The sequence below is a fragment of the Triturus cristatus genome, chromosome 5_1, assembly GCF_964204655.1.
Source record: "Triturus cristatus chromosome 5_1, aTriCri1.1, whole genome shotgun sequence".
Lineage (NCBI taxonomy): Eukaryota > Metazoa > Chordata > Amphibia > Caudata > Salamandridae > Triturus > Triturus cristatus.
In genome coordinates this window covers 145200197-145213085 of record NC_140587.1, presented here as the reverse complement: position 1 = coordinate 145213085, position 12889 = coordinate 145200197, and the positions used below count along the sequence as shown (strand labels likewise).

Here is a 12889-nt window from a genome sequence, read left to right as displayed (position 1 = left end):
GGAAATAATCACCAATACCCAGCTGAAAGGCAACGGTGTTTGGACAATCCTTGGAGGCTCAGACACTAGCATTTTTTTAAATTAACCAATCACGATTTAATAAGCGCGGCTAATCACCCGATAGGGTATCCAGGCGCTGGACCGGATGCTTTGTGTCCCTGGTGCCAAAACCCTTCACCGTGTCCCCCTTTTCATTATGTATCAAAAATAAACTGTACATTGTGTCCTACACGGGGCATGTGGTGGCAACGGTAAAGCGGGGATAGAGAGCAGATGCAAGCAGGGACGCATGGATGCCGGTCACTGGGTCTTAATTCAACAGAGTCGGCAGTCCGGTGTGAATCGATTCTCCCTCTCCCGTGGTTCCTTCACATACCAGACTGGAAGCAGTGAGAAAGTACACACTACCCCGGCCCGATGTGAAACACTGACCATAGGCATATATCGAATATTCACCCAGAGGCTGTGAGATATAGCAGGGGCGGCCTTAGGCATGTGCAAGCTGTGCACCTGCACAGGGCCACCAAACCCCCCAGGGGCCACCACGGATACAATACATATTCGTGGCGGCCACTGGCAGGGATTTGGCGCATGAACGACTGAGGCGTGCTAAATCCAATGTGTAACTTGGGAGGCACGGTCGTATTGGGGGGAAGAGGAGAGCAGGGTACGAGGTGTTAGACGTAATGTTAAGAATTCATTAAAATGATTACTTATCAACAATCATGAAAACAGAGTATGAAGCTGATACTTGTGATCTAATGAGTGGATCTGCCTGCACAAATCTTTTAAAACATCGAGTGTTCGAATGTACTTGGCATTTGGTTCTGTCTGTTTATATGGTGTTGAGGCAGACATGAAATGCAAGCACCTATGGATGGACGCCTGGAATAGGATGGCAGTGCCTACCCATGTTAACTCAATCTAATGCCCTTTTGCAGAGACCTTGGTAGGAGACTGGCTTCTTGATCATTTCTTTAATTACATTCCAGTGCTTGTCATGTGACTAGCAGAGAAAACTAGTTTAACTAGTCCTCAGTTTGCAATTGGTGAAGCAGCCTTCTCTGTCCATACTAGGGGCATAGTTACCATTGGTTCAGCAAGTACAGTGGTACTGAGACCCAAAACCCTCAGGGGCCCATTGAATCCTGATAATTGCTATATTTTACTTCCTGAGCAGCAGCCAAAGGGGCCATTTTCCTTGCTTATGCCACGGCCCATGGGGTCGTTGGTACACTGTGCTAGTGATTTGTACGTCTGCTTGAAAGTTGTCTCCCGACTGGATGTTCCTTGCACATTAATTTTGCTTCAGTGAACCTCTAGTACCTTTTCATAGCCTTAGGACTCACTGTAATTAATCCTTGTTTAATAGGTGCTCTGAAAGCGAGCAGAACTGGTTGCTGGAATATGGCACTATACAAGAAACCTTAATTAAATATATTGTATTTTGTCTTTTGACAATGTGGTAAAGTGGACGAGTCTTTGGTTACCTGTAGGCTGTCTTCAGGTTCAGTTAGTGACGTACTGAGACAGGTCTCTGTGTGCCATGATTTCAAGGTAGCTTACTCTCTTCCTGCTAAGGTCACTTCCCAAATAGATCATGAACTATTCTCCAGGCTCTACTGTTCTCAGTGGACTGAGAAAACAGACCTTGTATGCCAAGTCACATGATCTACTCTATAGTTTTATAACACTCTTCACATAAACCTTCCATATGTGGCTAGTCCTCATAATGTGTCATACATGTAGTGGGAAGGGTAATTACTATCAATCAGTCAGGTTTTGTAAAGCTCAGCTGCTTCACACATAAGGGTCTCGAGGCGGTGTGGGATTCATGCTGCTGGATCATGCTGCTTGTTGGTTGAACAGCGAGGTCTTGTGGTCCTTCCTGAACTGCTGGAGCGATGGTGAGGCTCTGAGGTGCAGGGGGAGGGTTTTCAGGTCTTCACTGCCAGGTGGGAGAAGTAGCGGCCTCCACTGTTTTATCAGCGGCTGCATTGGGTGGCTGCTAGGGAGATGGTTCTGGAACATATTTTCCTGGTAGGTTGGTGGAACTTCACTCGTTCATTAAGGTATGCTGGTCCTTCACTGTGTAGTCCAGGGAAGACATGGCTTGGCAGTTCGGGTTGGACTGTTCCCATGAGGCACAGGGTCAAGGCTGATTTGCATATGGCCATGTCTGAACTGGGGTGGTGTGGTGAGCAAAGAAATGATGGATTTAGGCCCAGATCTCTGTACTGGGGTGAATGTATGACATTGTTCTGCATTCTGTCCATCAACTGTTGTTTTTGCAAGAAAATAAAAATGACACATCAAAATCTTTCAGCAGCCGCCACTGCTGATTGTCTTCTTTTTTTCCCTACCCACTGCTAGCCTCGCCCGCTGCATTGCAAGCAAAATGAAGAGAATTCGAGTACACAATTCTGGTTATTCGAAACGAAAGAGAAAGGTGGCTCAGCAGGCTTTCGTAGTGTCACAGGAAGGAGCAATCCTGAACTTTATCACCCAAGGGAAACCTAAAGATGGAGAATCCTCTGGCCAGAGTACTGCTGATGCACTCGGTAAAACAGGCGCTGACGACCATAAAGAAGAACAAAAAAATGATGATATCCATGAGCAGAATGATACTCATGAGCAGACCAATGAAAATGAACAAGGTGACTCTGAAATTGATACAAACATGCAGCTCAGGATGAGGATTATTACAAAAGACCCTCAGACAGAGAAACTCAAACATCATTCATCGGTCCATCAACATCTGGCATTCTGAAGGAGGTTCAGAGTTTACAGACGGATGATGCTGGTATTGAAAAGGAAGCCAAAGAGCAAGACCATGTTACAGACCCGTGTTCTGAATATGATTTATGTGATTGGAGGGATCCTACTTTGTGGCCGAACTCTCTTACGGACGCGCAACGTGTTTTTCTTGTTGAAAGGGGTCCCTCCAGAGACCCAGATTCTAAAACAAAGTATCCAAGTGATGAGCACTCAAAAAGTAAACGTTGTTTTTCTGTTACCATGTTACTGGTCATCTAACGCCTTTTCTGGATGTTTTATTAAAACACCTTCCTGAGCTCCGCCCCGCCCGGACCCCCTCTTCCGGGGCCGCCTACCTGCGCTCCCTGCACAGGGCCACCATGAGCCTAGAGCCGCCCCTGGATATAGATTCATTCAAGGAATGCTCCAAAGATCCCCTGAGAGCCCGCAGTGACCGAATGAATGAAGGGCCTGCATGTCCCCTTCAGAAACACTGAGTGTGCACTAATAACCCTGCATTCACAGCAACAAACATACATGTACGAAGAACAGAAAATGCAAGCACAGGAAGCGAAATAGGCGAACATCTCTGGGGGATGCTGGGGGAGGGGGGTCTGTAGGATTTTGCGAAATGCTGACAAGAAATAAGATTCCAAGGGACCTATAATTTTTTCGAAATTAATAGGTGAAATACTAAACACTGCAAGCGAACGGAGCTACTCAGCAGAATGTTCTACAGGAGATTCAGGGTTCGTCCTTTAAATACCCCTCTTTGCGGCATTTTGTATTTCTCTGTACAATTCCGTATCTTAACATATCCAACAATGCTATGATGCTCAGTGGAGCCTTTGCAAAGAAAAAGATTAGACCCAATAACAACTAGGCCAAATAAAATGTCATTTTTATTGCGTTACGATTGTTCCGCGAAATGCCTAAGATTACGCCATTACGAAGGATTACGCAATCGAGGCTTCATTAGAATAAAAATCGTATCATGGGAGCAAGGGCCCAAAGGTTCATGATTATATTTTAAATCCAATAATATTAGGAGTGTACTGGCGGCTGCCCACCATATGCAATGCACGTTTACGGGGCCATCCTGCTGTGCATCCTTCTCCACATCACCAGGAGTGCCTCCATTCTAATGGGCCCACGGTACCCAGAAGGAGGGTTTTCCACAAGCAGCAATGTCTCTGCCACACTATACAGAATTCAATCCCAGGTAATAAAAAACATAAAGAGGTCTTCTAATTTACTTCTGTAAACGTAATGCTGCCCATTTCAACTCCATGAAAAAGTAATGTGCCAACAAAGGATTTCGTTTGAAAAAATTCTTATCGTTATTGATTTTTAGAAATTAATTAAGTGGGTAAGTTCTTAACAAATACCAACCCATATGTCAATTGACTGAACCAATCCTCAAAAAAATATGAAATACACACACGGGAAATCTTTTCGTGAAATAATCACAAATCTTTTTATATATCAATTCAATTTAAAAGGAGTACAAATAAACAATTGAATGCGCAATGAATCATGAAAAAGGAGAAAATAAATATTATCCACATTTCATGACAAGACATCTATTCCAAAAAGAGAAAACAGATCTATCTCACTGTCAGAGAATAGTAATCAACTGTACAAAATTAATGATATGGAAGTAGATGATGGAGTCGACGTTTCGGTCTTTAATGGCATCAATCCATTAGACCATCTTCAGGACAGTAGGCATTGCATTAAAAAGGAAGACCCTTGAATGTTTATACTTAATGCAAAAGAAATGATTCTTTTCGTAACCAGATGGTTTACGCTGGTTCAGGTCCTAGTCCAGTTGTTGACTACAAATTAATGTAGAGGAGTACAAATAAATGTAGACGAGATGATCCTTCCTATTATTTTTGGAAGGACATGACAACACCGTGGGGCAACACCATCAATGTGGCACTCTTGTTTGTCAAGAAGGAGGAGACTATCCTTTCTGGTTTATTGTTCTTCTTTTCTTTCTTTCGTAACTCCGCAGAGACAATTTCTGGCCGAGAGTAAGGAAAGCTAAACACCACTCCACACGAAAGACCACGAAACTCCAGTCACCCTTTTTCCAATGGCCATTCTTCAACATATGCTTCTAATCAGAGGAAGCCGCAAGGTGTAGACACCGTATCACTGTTTGACATACTGCAGGTTATACTTGACTGGTGTTGGGATAGGAGCACCCCCTGCATGGTGAAGCAGGGGTGTACCCTCGCCCGCAGTGACCCAACAGCGTGCGGACTTGGTATCCTGAGCTCACTAATCTAGCGTGTGCACTGAGACCGAAGTCTGTCCATGTGTTCCATGATCCGCAACCTGTTCTTTACCCTTCTAGGATCTTTACGTGTGCCCTCTTTTTGACCTGGGACTATTGGCCATGCCCTTGGTTGTTGACATGAAGCAGTGCTGGCAGTGCACTAATATTTTTATGAGTTGATAAAACTCAGACCCTTTATTGAGGAAGAGTGTGGCCCAACGGCCCCTCCCGTGTTTAGTTCCGCTTAGAGGTAATACCAGGAACCTTACGCTGACATCCTATGTGCAAGTTGAGTGCGTGTATAGTGTGGCCTCTGTTTTGTTGTGAGAGCCCGACTGCTGCGAGCAGTAGAATCCACTTTGGAAAGCACAAAATGGAGGAAGGATACAACTTGCACATATATTTGAAGAGTATTTCCTGGATTCCTGGAGCTGAGGAGAACCAGACACTGCAGTGGGAGAGGATGGGGACAGGGCCGCCCTTAGAAACTCTACGAGGATCTTTTTGGCAAGGGTCTGTTGACTAGTCCTTCCTGATCCCTGCCATGTGGTAGAGGGGAGGCGAGACTGGGCGAGTCAGCATATTCTGCTGTCTTGGGCGAGGGAGTTCCAGGCAGAGGCTGCACTTTTGATTTCCCCTCATTGCTACTTCAGGAAGGCTCATGACAGCTGCAGAATCATCACCCTTCCTTGTGCCCATGTCTTGGGATACTCCACATTGGACAGCCTTCATCGTGCACAAAGGTGCTGTCTGCACTTCAGCCAGAAAATGTCATTTGAAAAGGAATCACCTCAAACCAGTTCTTTCTAGGACTTTATACAGAGGATCAACATGTCCTGTCCGAAAAATGAATATAAAGGGGAGTTCTAAACGAACCCACTGGGTTCTAGTTTCAAGTTCTTCTTGACCACAGAAGAGAATGCTCCGCAGAGTATTCAAAGAGCTGCTGTGATCTAACGCTTGTGACTGCAAGACAGCTAGTCTCCCAAAGGTGAGGGTACAGCGCAACTTGCTGCACAACTTGCTGGAGAAGTTGTGGGGCTGCCGAGCACCTAAGAGCCTGCCTGGCTGGTCCCAAAGGGAAGGAAAGTGCATGGCCCAGCAGAAGGAGAGACTGCGGAGGAGGAGGAGAAGCGCTATGCTTCCAGTGTGTGGAACACCCAGAAGAACTCAACTTGTGTACAGGAGTGTGCCCAGTGCCGATACACGCTGAGAAGGAGCACCAGCCTCCCGTGCATGGTTCCAAATTAACCAGCCTAGCACCCTGCAACTTTGCGTTGTTCTGTGGGACCTGCTCTGCTGCTGAGCTGTGGGTCAAGATATCGTCATCACCCTAGAAGCAGGACCACTGATGGCCTGGAGGCCGCATCTGCTTAAGGTGGACGACTGCAGATGCAGGCCTGCCATGGCGTTTCCTTCAGCAATGTGGAGCGAGTTGTAGGGCGACTGCCAAGACCCTGCTCCCGGTAACAGAGAAGCTGCCCATGTGACCACAAAGGGTGCACCGAAAGCAGAGAAACACGGAACTACCCTCACAAGGACAGGTAACTCATGATGCTGTGTTTAGAGACTGATCGACTGTGTCTTGCATTAGAAGTGCGGAACACAACGCAATTGCAAGATACAAATTGAACTGATCCAAGGGCCCTTATATGGAAAGATTGCTCACACAAAAAAAACAAGTAGTGACTTGCACCTGAGCTGATTTCCACTCTATGCTTCCGTTAGTGGGCCCTTGCAGTAGTTGGGAGCTGCAGCTATCGTGATAGACCGCTATAGCACGACAAGATCTGCCAATACTGAACCAGGACACTGTTGTGGTAGCGGGGCCTTTAAGCCTTGTTTTGGAGAAGTTGTAGTTCGTTTTTCGTTTTGCTGTGCTATGAAAGTACATACCTTTTTCTGGACATGCATTGGGCTAGACAGTACATTATTGTTGAGTTCTGAGTCCCTGCCCTCACACTGCCTCCCTTGGAAGCCTTTGACTGCTCGCCCTTGTTAGCAGCCTTTGACTGCTCGCCCTTGTTAGAAAAAAAGTGCTGAAAAGGTGCATTTGGCCCAGTCTGCAGAGTCACAGCAGGACAGGCCCCGAGACATCAGAGGCAAATGACCCCAACCACTACAATTGTAGCCCAGTAGCCCCCACCTTTTGTGGAGGCCCCTCTATCTGGCACTGTGCAATGGAGGATATAAGTGTCAGACTCGCTCCCCCTGGCGTCATGGCAACACCTGTGTCTTCTACCTCAAACTACCCACAGCTTGTATATTACTGCTCCACACAATGGGAAACAAAACATTCCTCTCCTATGTCTCACCTACAAATCCAAATACATTGTCCCCCACTAGGCCGAACAGAGAAAAATGAGTCCTTCACTAAGACAACAAATATCCCTCATGTTAAGAGGTTTGTTGCTCTCCCCTACTATGCTCTTGCATCTTACCTACAATTCTTTACATGATTCTACATGGTGCTTGCACTACAAAACTTCAGTGCTTCCAACCAGGTCACCATGATGGCAGCTCTTCTGAAGACTGAGTAAGGCTGGTGGAAATGTCTACATATTGTGGACTACATCCTGCCATGGTAGCGGCGAACATCCCTCCGCTACCCTGGCAGAACGAGTGCAGCCCGTCGGAGGATAAATCAGGCCTTGGGGCATGATTTAGCTCTCACCAGATGGGTTACTCTGTCACAATGGTGATGGATATCCCGTCCACTGAAATAGAAATCCCATTATATCTTATGGGATTTATGTCAATGTTGTGATGGAGTATCTTGTCCGCAGAGTTCTAAATCAGGCCCTTGATCTGGAAGGAGAATCTTTGAAATCTGTATGGCAAAACAAAGTAGGAACTTCCACAAAAAGTAAAGTATGGACATATTACAGATTCACCCATAAGCATCCTTACATGATGCGAAGGCTGCAGGTAGTTGGTCCATCGGGGTGTGGACCCTGGTTGGAGGAGGTTATCAACGGTGGATTATTGCTAGTGCATGTCGGACATCTATCTAAGGTCACATTAAGATCAGAGCAGAGAGTGGCTACCGCCCTCTGTTTGATTTGATTAATGATGCTAGTGATGGAGCGGGTAGTACAAACATTTGTATACCTTCCCCATTCTGCATGAAAATATTAATTAAATAATCTATTAACTATAATATTATTAAATGAGTTTGCATGTTTATTAATCAACATTATTAATATTCGAATTACACGTGGGATTTGCATATTGCATGGCTAAATAACCTTTATGACTTAGGGTGAATATAATTGCTTTAAATGTTGCTATACGCTAGATAAATACAAGCACATAGAGGGATTAGTAAGGGGTTAACATTAGATTTATTATTTCTATGCATTAATTACTCTTTTGTGTTTGTTTCGCTTAAGTTGGCGTTTGGGCCTAAAAACAAGATGGCTGCTGACGCTACACAACGAAGTGGCCACTGTCCCACGAGGCGCGGAGTGAACTGTGCTTGCACGAGAAGTCTTCTAAAACTCGTCATGACCTGTGTTCTCCATGTACCCAAGCAAGGACACAGTGGGAAGAAGGCCAAGACTGAAAACAATTGACTTTACAGTAAATCGGAACAGACTGACTTTTAAATGAACTTGATGACCTCACCCCTCGAACTGTACTAAGATGCCAAACTCAAGCATCGGACGATCTCAACCAGCCAATCATGACTGTGCTAAAATATAAAATGTATCATATTCGTTTCGATTTTATTATAAAAGTGCATGGTAGAATAGAGAGGGCTATCTCTCTACTACAACGACATCTTCGATGACGCTACGACAACGCTACTTATGACGCTACTTAGGCGACTGCTGCGTTTTCCTGAATCCTAGAGGATCCGGATGCTGCCCGATTATTCGTTGACTGCAAATTTTCCTTAGATCTACGGGCAATGATAGATGCTTGCACGTCTCTGGTCCTTTGCCGATCTTTGGGACTGTAGCGTGCTGAGCAAAGAACTTTGTAGAGTTGAGTGGTCACGGAGTAGTACGGAGTAGTGTGCAGGGCCGGACTGGGGACCAAAACCGGCCCTGGCAAAGTGCTCGGCCGGCCCCCTGGGGCTTAGGGGTGCCGCCGAGCTCTTTTCCAGGGACGGTTTTCAGCCGTTTTTGTTACAGGGCCGATTTTGCAGCTATGCTGCAAAAACGGCCCTGTAACAAAAACGGCCCCCAGGGGCCCAAAACCGGCCCCCACCCGTGCGGCGCACCGGGGGATTGCCCGGTGCCCGCTACGGCAGGGTCCGGGCCTGGTAGTGTGGAGTATTGTGGAGTGTCGTGGAGGGAGAAGGGTGCAGAGTTGAGTGGTGTAGAGTGGAGTGACAGAGTGGAGTGGAGTGATGTAGAGCAGAGTGGAGTGGCATAGAGGGTGCTGAGTACAGTGTTGTAGAGTAGAGTGGCGTAGAACGGAATAGTTTGTTGTAAAGTGGAATAGAATAGTGTAGGAGAGTGGAATGGCATAAAGTGGAGTAGAATGTGGCAGAGTTAAGTGGCATAGAGTGGAGTGTCACACAGTGGAGTAGCATAGAGTGAATTATGTTGCAGAATAGAGTGGAACAAAGTGGCATGGAGTGGCATAGAAGGAGTTACGGAGAGCGTCAGAGTGGAGTAGTGTTGTAGAGTGGCATAAAGAGTAGAGTGGCATAAAGTGGAGTAGAGTGACAGAGTGGAGTACAGTGCAGAGGCATAAGGTAGAGTGGTGCTGAGTAGAGTGCAGTGATGTAGGGTGTAGGGGCACAGAGTAGATTGTTTCAGAGTAGAATAAAGCGGCATAGCGTGCAGTTGTGAAGGATGGAGTGGTGCATGTTAGAGAGCAAAGGGGTAGAGTGGCATAGAGTGCAGTGGCGTAGAGTGGTGCAGAGTGCAGTGGTGCAGAATAGATTAGAGTGGCGTGGAGTGATGCCAAGTGTAGTGACGTAGAGTGCAGTGGAGTGGCGTAGAGAGGAATGGTGCAGAGTAGAGTGCAGTGTCATCAAGTGCAGTAGCGTAGAGCTAAATGGTGAAGAGTGGCATAGAGTGAAACCTTTATAGGCTGCAATACTTAAAACCTAATTCAGTCATTCATAATTCAACACACTATCTAGCCTCATTATTATTAATATAATATGTAAAACTGAGGCGTTCGTAGATGTTTCAACAGCTAATGCATTAACAGGTATTACATATTTCATAGGCACTGTATATCATATGTAGTATGCGCTTGCAAATGTATGTTGCATGAATGAGAAATAGGATGAATCACATTAAGTAGACTGCATAACTACCGTACTCGCTCCCGTGAGCAGCTGATGCAAGCGGCAGCTGGGTCCAGATAATGCAAGCTGCTTGACATCATTTATTTAAACTGCCTGCCACTCATCTTTCCTTTATGTTCTCTCTAATCGAAAACATACAGGTTATCATTTCCAACACACCCTTTCAGCCACCAGTTAATGGTGTCCTTTACATATGTTGTGTGCAGTGTGGATGCACACCATCAATACCTCTAGGACAGAAGACTGGTTTCATGGTAGCTTCAGGGTCCATTCCGCCCACATTCAGTCACACTGTGATTAGGAATGACCCATAGATGTGCACACTTCCAATCCCAAGGAGGTTGACTAAAAAGAGTATCGTGTTCTGTCCACTCCAGTATAATAGCGGTTATGGCCTTATTACGTGCAAACCCTAGTCTCTGCAATGTAACCCATTTTCCTGAAAATGATGGGTGCTGCGAAACACGTGGTCACGCTTGCTAAAATCGTAGCCATGATCTGGCATTACTGAAAGATGGCCTCTGCAAGATGGCTGCCACACATGCCAAGCACGGATGACTGGGCAAGGACTAGAGCTGCAGCCATCTTGAAAGTACAAGCGCTAATAGGACAAAGTTAATTATTACAATGAGTATAAGCTTCACAATGGCAAACCTGCATTATCATGTTTTCTACTCATCAATATTTCAGAGACATCAGTGCTGCAAAACAGGAATTGGAACTAATGTATTCTAACGTCAATGTAAAATATGGGAGCGGTAGATGGATACACGCATTCATTGCCTGATTCAGACCCATTGCTTGGCGGGGCACTGCCAATAACAGCCCAATGCTCGAGTCAAATATGACTACTCTATTTACGAAACAATTCAGATATCAAGATCTTTGCACATTGCCAAGGTGATCGGCTAGAGATATATCAAAGAGAAAAGGGGGTAAGGCTGATAGGAAGAGGTCATCAGCACATACTTAATAGCAATGATTGATACCATACCAGTCAGAAAATGAGGTATCAATCAGTAAATATGCTACCTGTGATACAGTTTTTGTTTAAAAATGTTCTATTGAATTATTATGAAAAGTTGATAGAAGCCAAAAGGACAGTACAGAGCGGTACATTTCACAATCATGTGGAAGAAGCTTTGCATGCATAATGGATAAGTGATCATGAAATTGCATAAAGGTAGGGTTGAAGACAACTGGAAGCTTAATAAAGTATCCTTGTAACATTTCTTGATACTTAGTTTAAGGGGGAAATAGGTGCGGTGTAAATAGGGCATAGAAATTCCCTAGCAATGGTACAGTAGTGGTGAGCTTACTTGATCATTTGAAATTTCAATTTGGTCATTCTACATGGTGAGCAAACAAGGCGCGACACTTCGCCGAGGAATCCAACGTAAAGTAGCGAGAAAGAGGACGACAATTAGGTTCTCGGCGTAGAGCACCATATAAGGAGCAGGGCTTATATGGTATTCATGCTTCTGTCTAGGCTGCGGTATCCATGCAGCACCTGCATTATGCGGACCAGGAGTCCTCAAGTACACTTTGTGAGGGTGAGGGGGGCCGGCCGTTCACCCGCTGCTCTTATTTTTTCACTCAGCGTCCTGTGCTGTGCCAGACTGATGCTGTTGCTTCACCCCTCACTCCATACCAGGCGCTTTAAAGGGTCATTGCTATCTCTCAAGTAACCCACTCTGTCCCTGGAGCGGCAGGGGGCGCTATGGGTAGCCTGGGTACCACAGGCCGGCATCATGCGGATGTACAAGCGTACAGTGGGCACATGCTCGAGGATCTACTGAGATCTCAAATCTTGCCTTTGATCGTAGTTAGGGTGACTAGATTTTCAGAAGCAACAAATGGGATGACCACAGACATAAAAGTAGGACTCGATGTAAAAAAAATATACTTTTATTAGACTTCACCTGGACCCCTCTGTATTGTTTGCGTTGGATCAGTCCAGTTCTAGTTGCATCTGCTTTACAGATGTAGATTTTTGTGCTCTTCTTTTTTTCGTGATGGTTCCGCACATCAGTCCTATTCACAAATGAGTAAATCAGGGATCCAGGCCATCACGCCATCTAAGATTTGACCACTGGCTTCCACAGGAAGAAGGCAATGCCTAGAAGACTTCCTGCTTTCAAGAGATAGTCCAAAAAATCCATGTCTTCCCTAGTTACCCATCTTTGAATTCTGGCAACCGAGACTGTTATTCTTTTAAGGACGATAGATTTAGAGCCCTCAAATTAGGGAACAGCCTGTCACATACAAAAATTAGAAAAACTATTGAGCGCTATGTAAAAAAAAAAAGTTCTTCTTATCATACTGTATGAAATGCTTAGATTCGCTGTGCTAATTAAAACCATTTCTGTTTGACTGTTCATTAGTAGGGACAAGAATCAGAACAATGTATGTGTTTTTATATGTGTATTTAGGGGGGGTCGGTAACAATACCCTTATTACCCCATCCCGCAAACAGTTAACAGCCTTTAATTTCACTGTAGTGTGCACTGCAAGTTGTATTATACACCTAAGAAACCCAGTAAAAACGTTACTATAAAAAAGAATGTTTTATT

The 12889-nt window shown here is 45.2% G+C and overlaps 1 protein-coding gene across 2 annotated transcripts in view; it reads right to left on the bottom strand.

Moving 5' to 3' along the window:
* The window catches only part of ARHGAP39 (Rho GTPase activating protein 39), an 855990-nt gene that overhangs the window by 75906 nt on the left and 767195 nt on the right, over positions 1-12889 (bottom strand). The gene's annotated exons all lie outside the window — the stretch shown is intronic.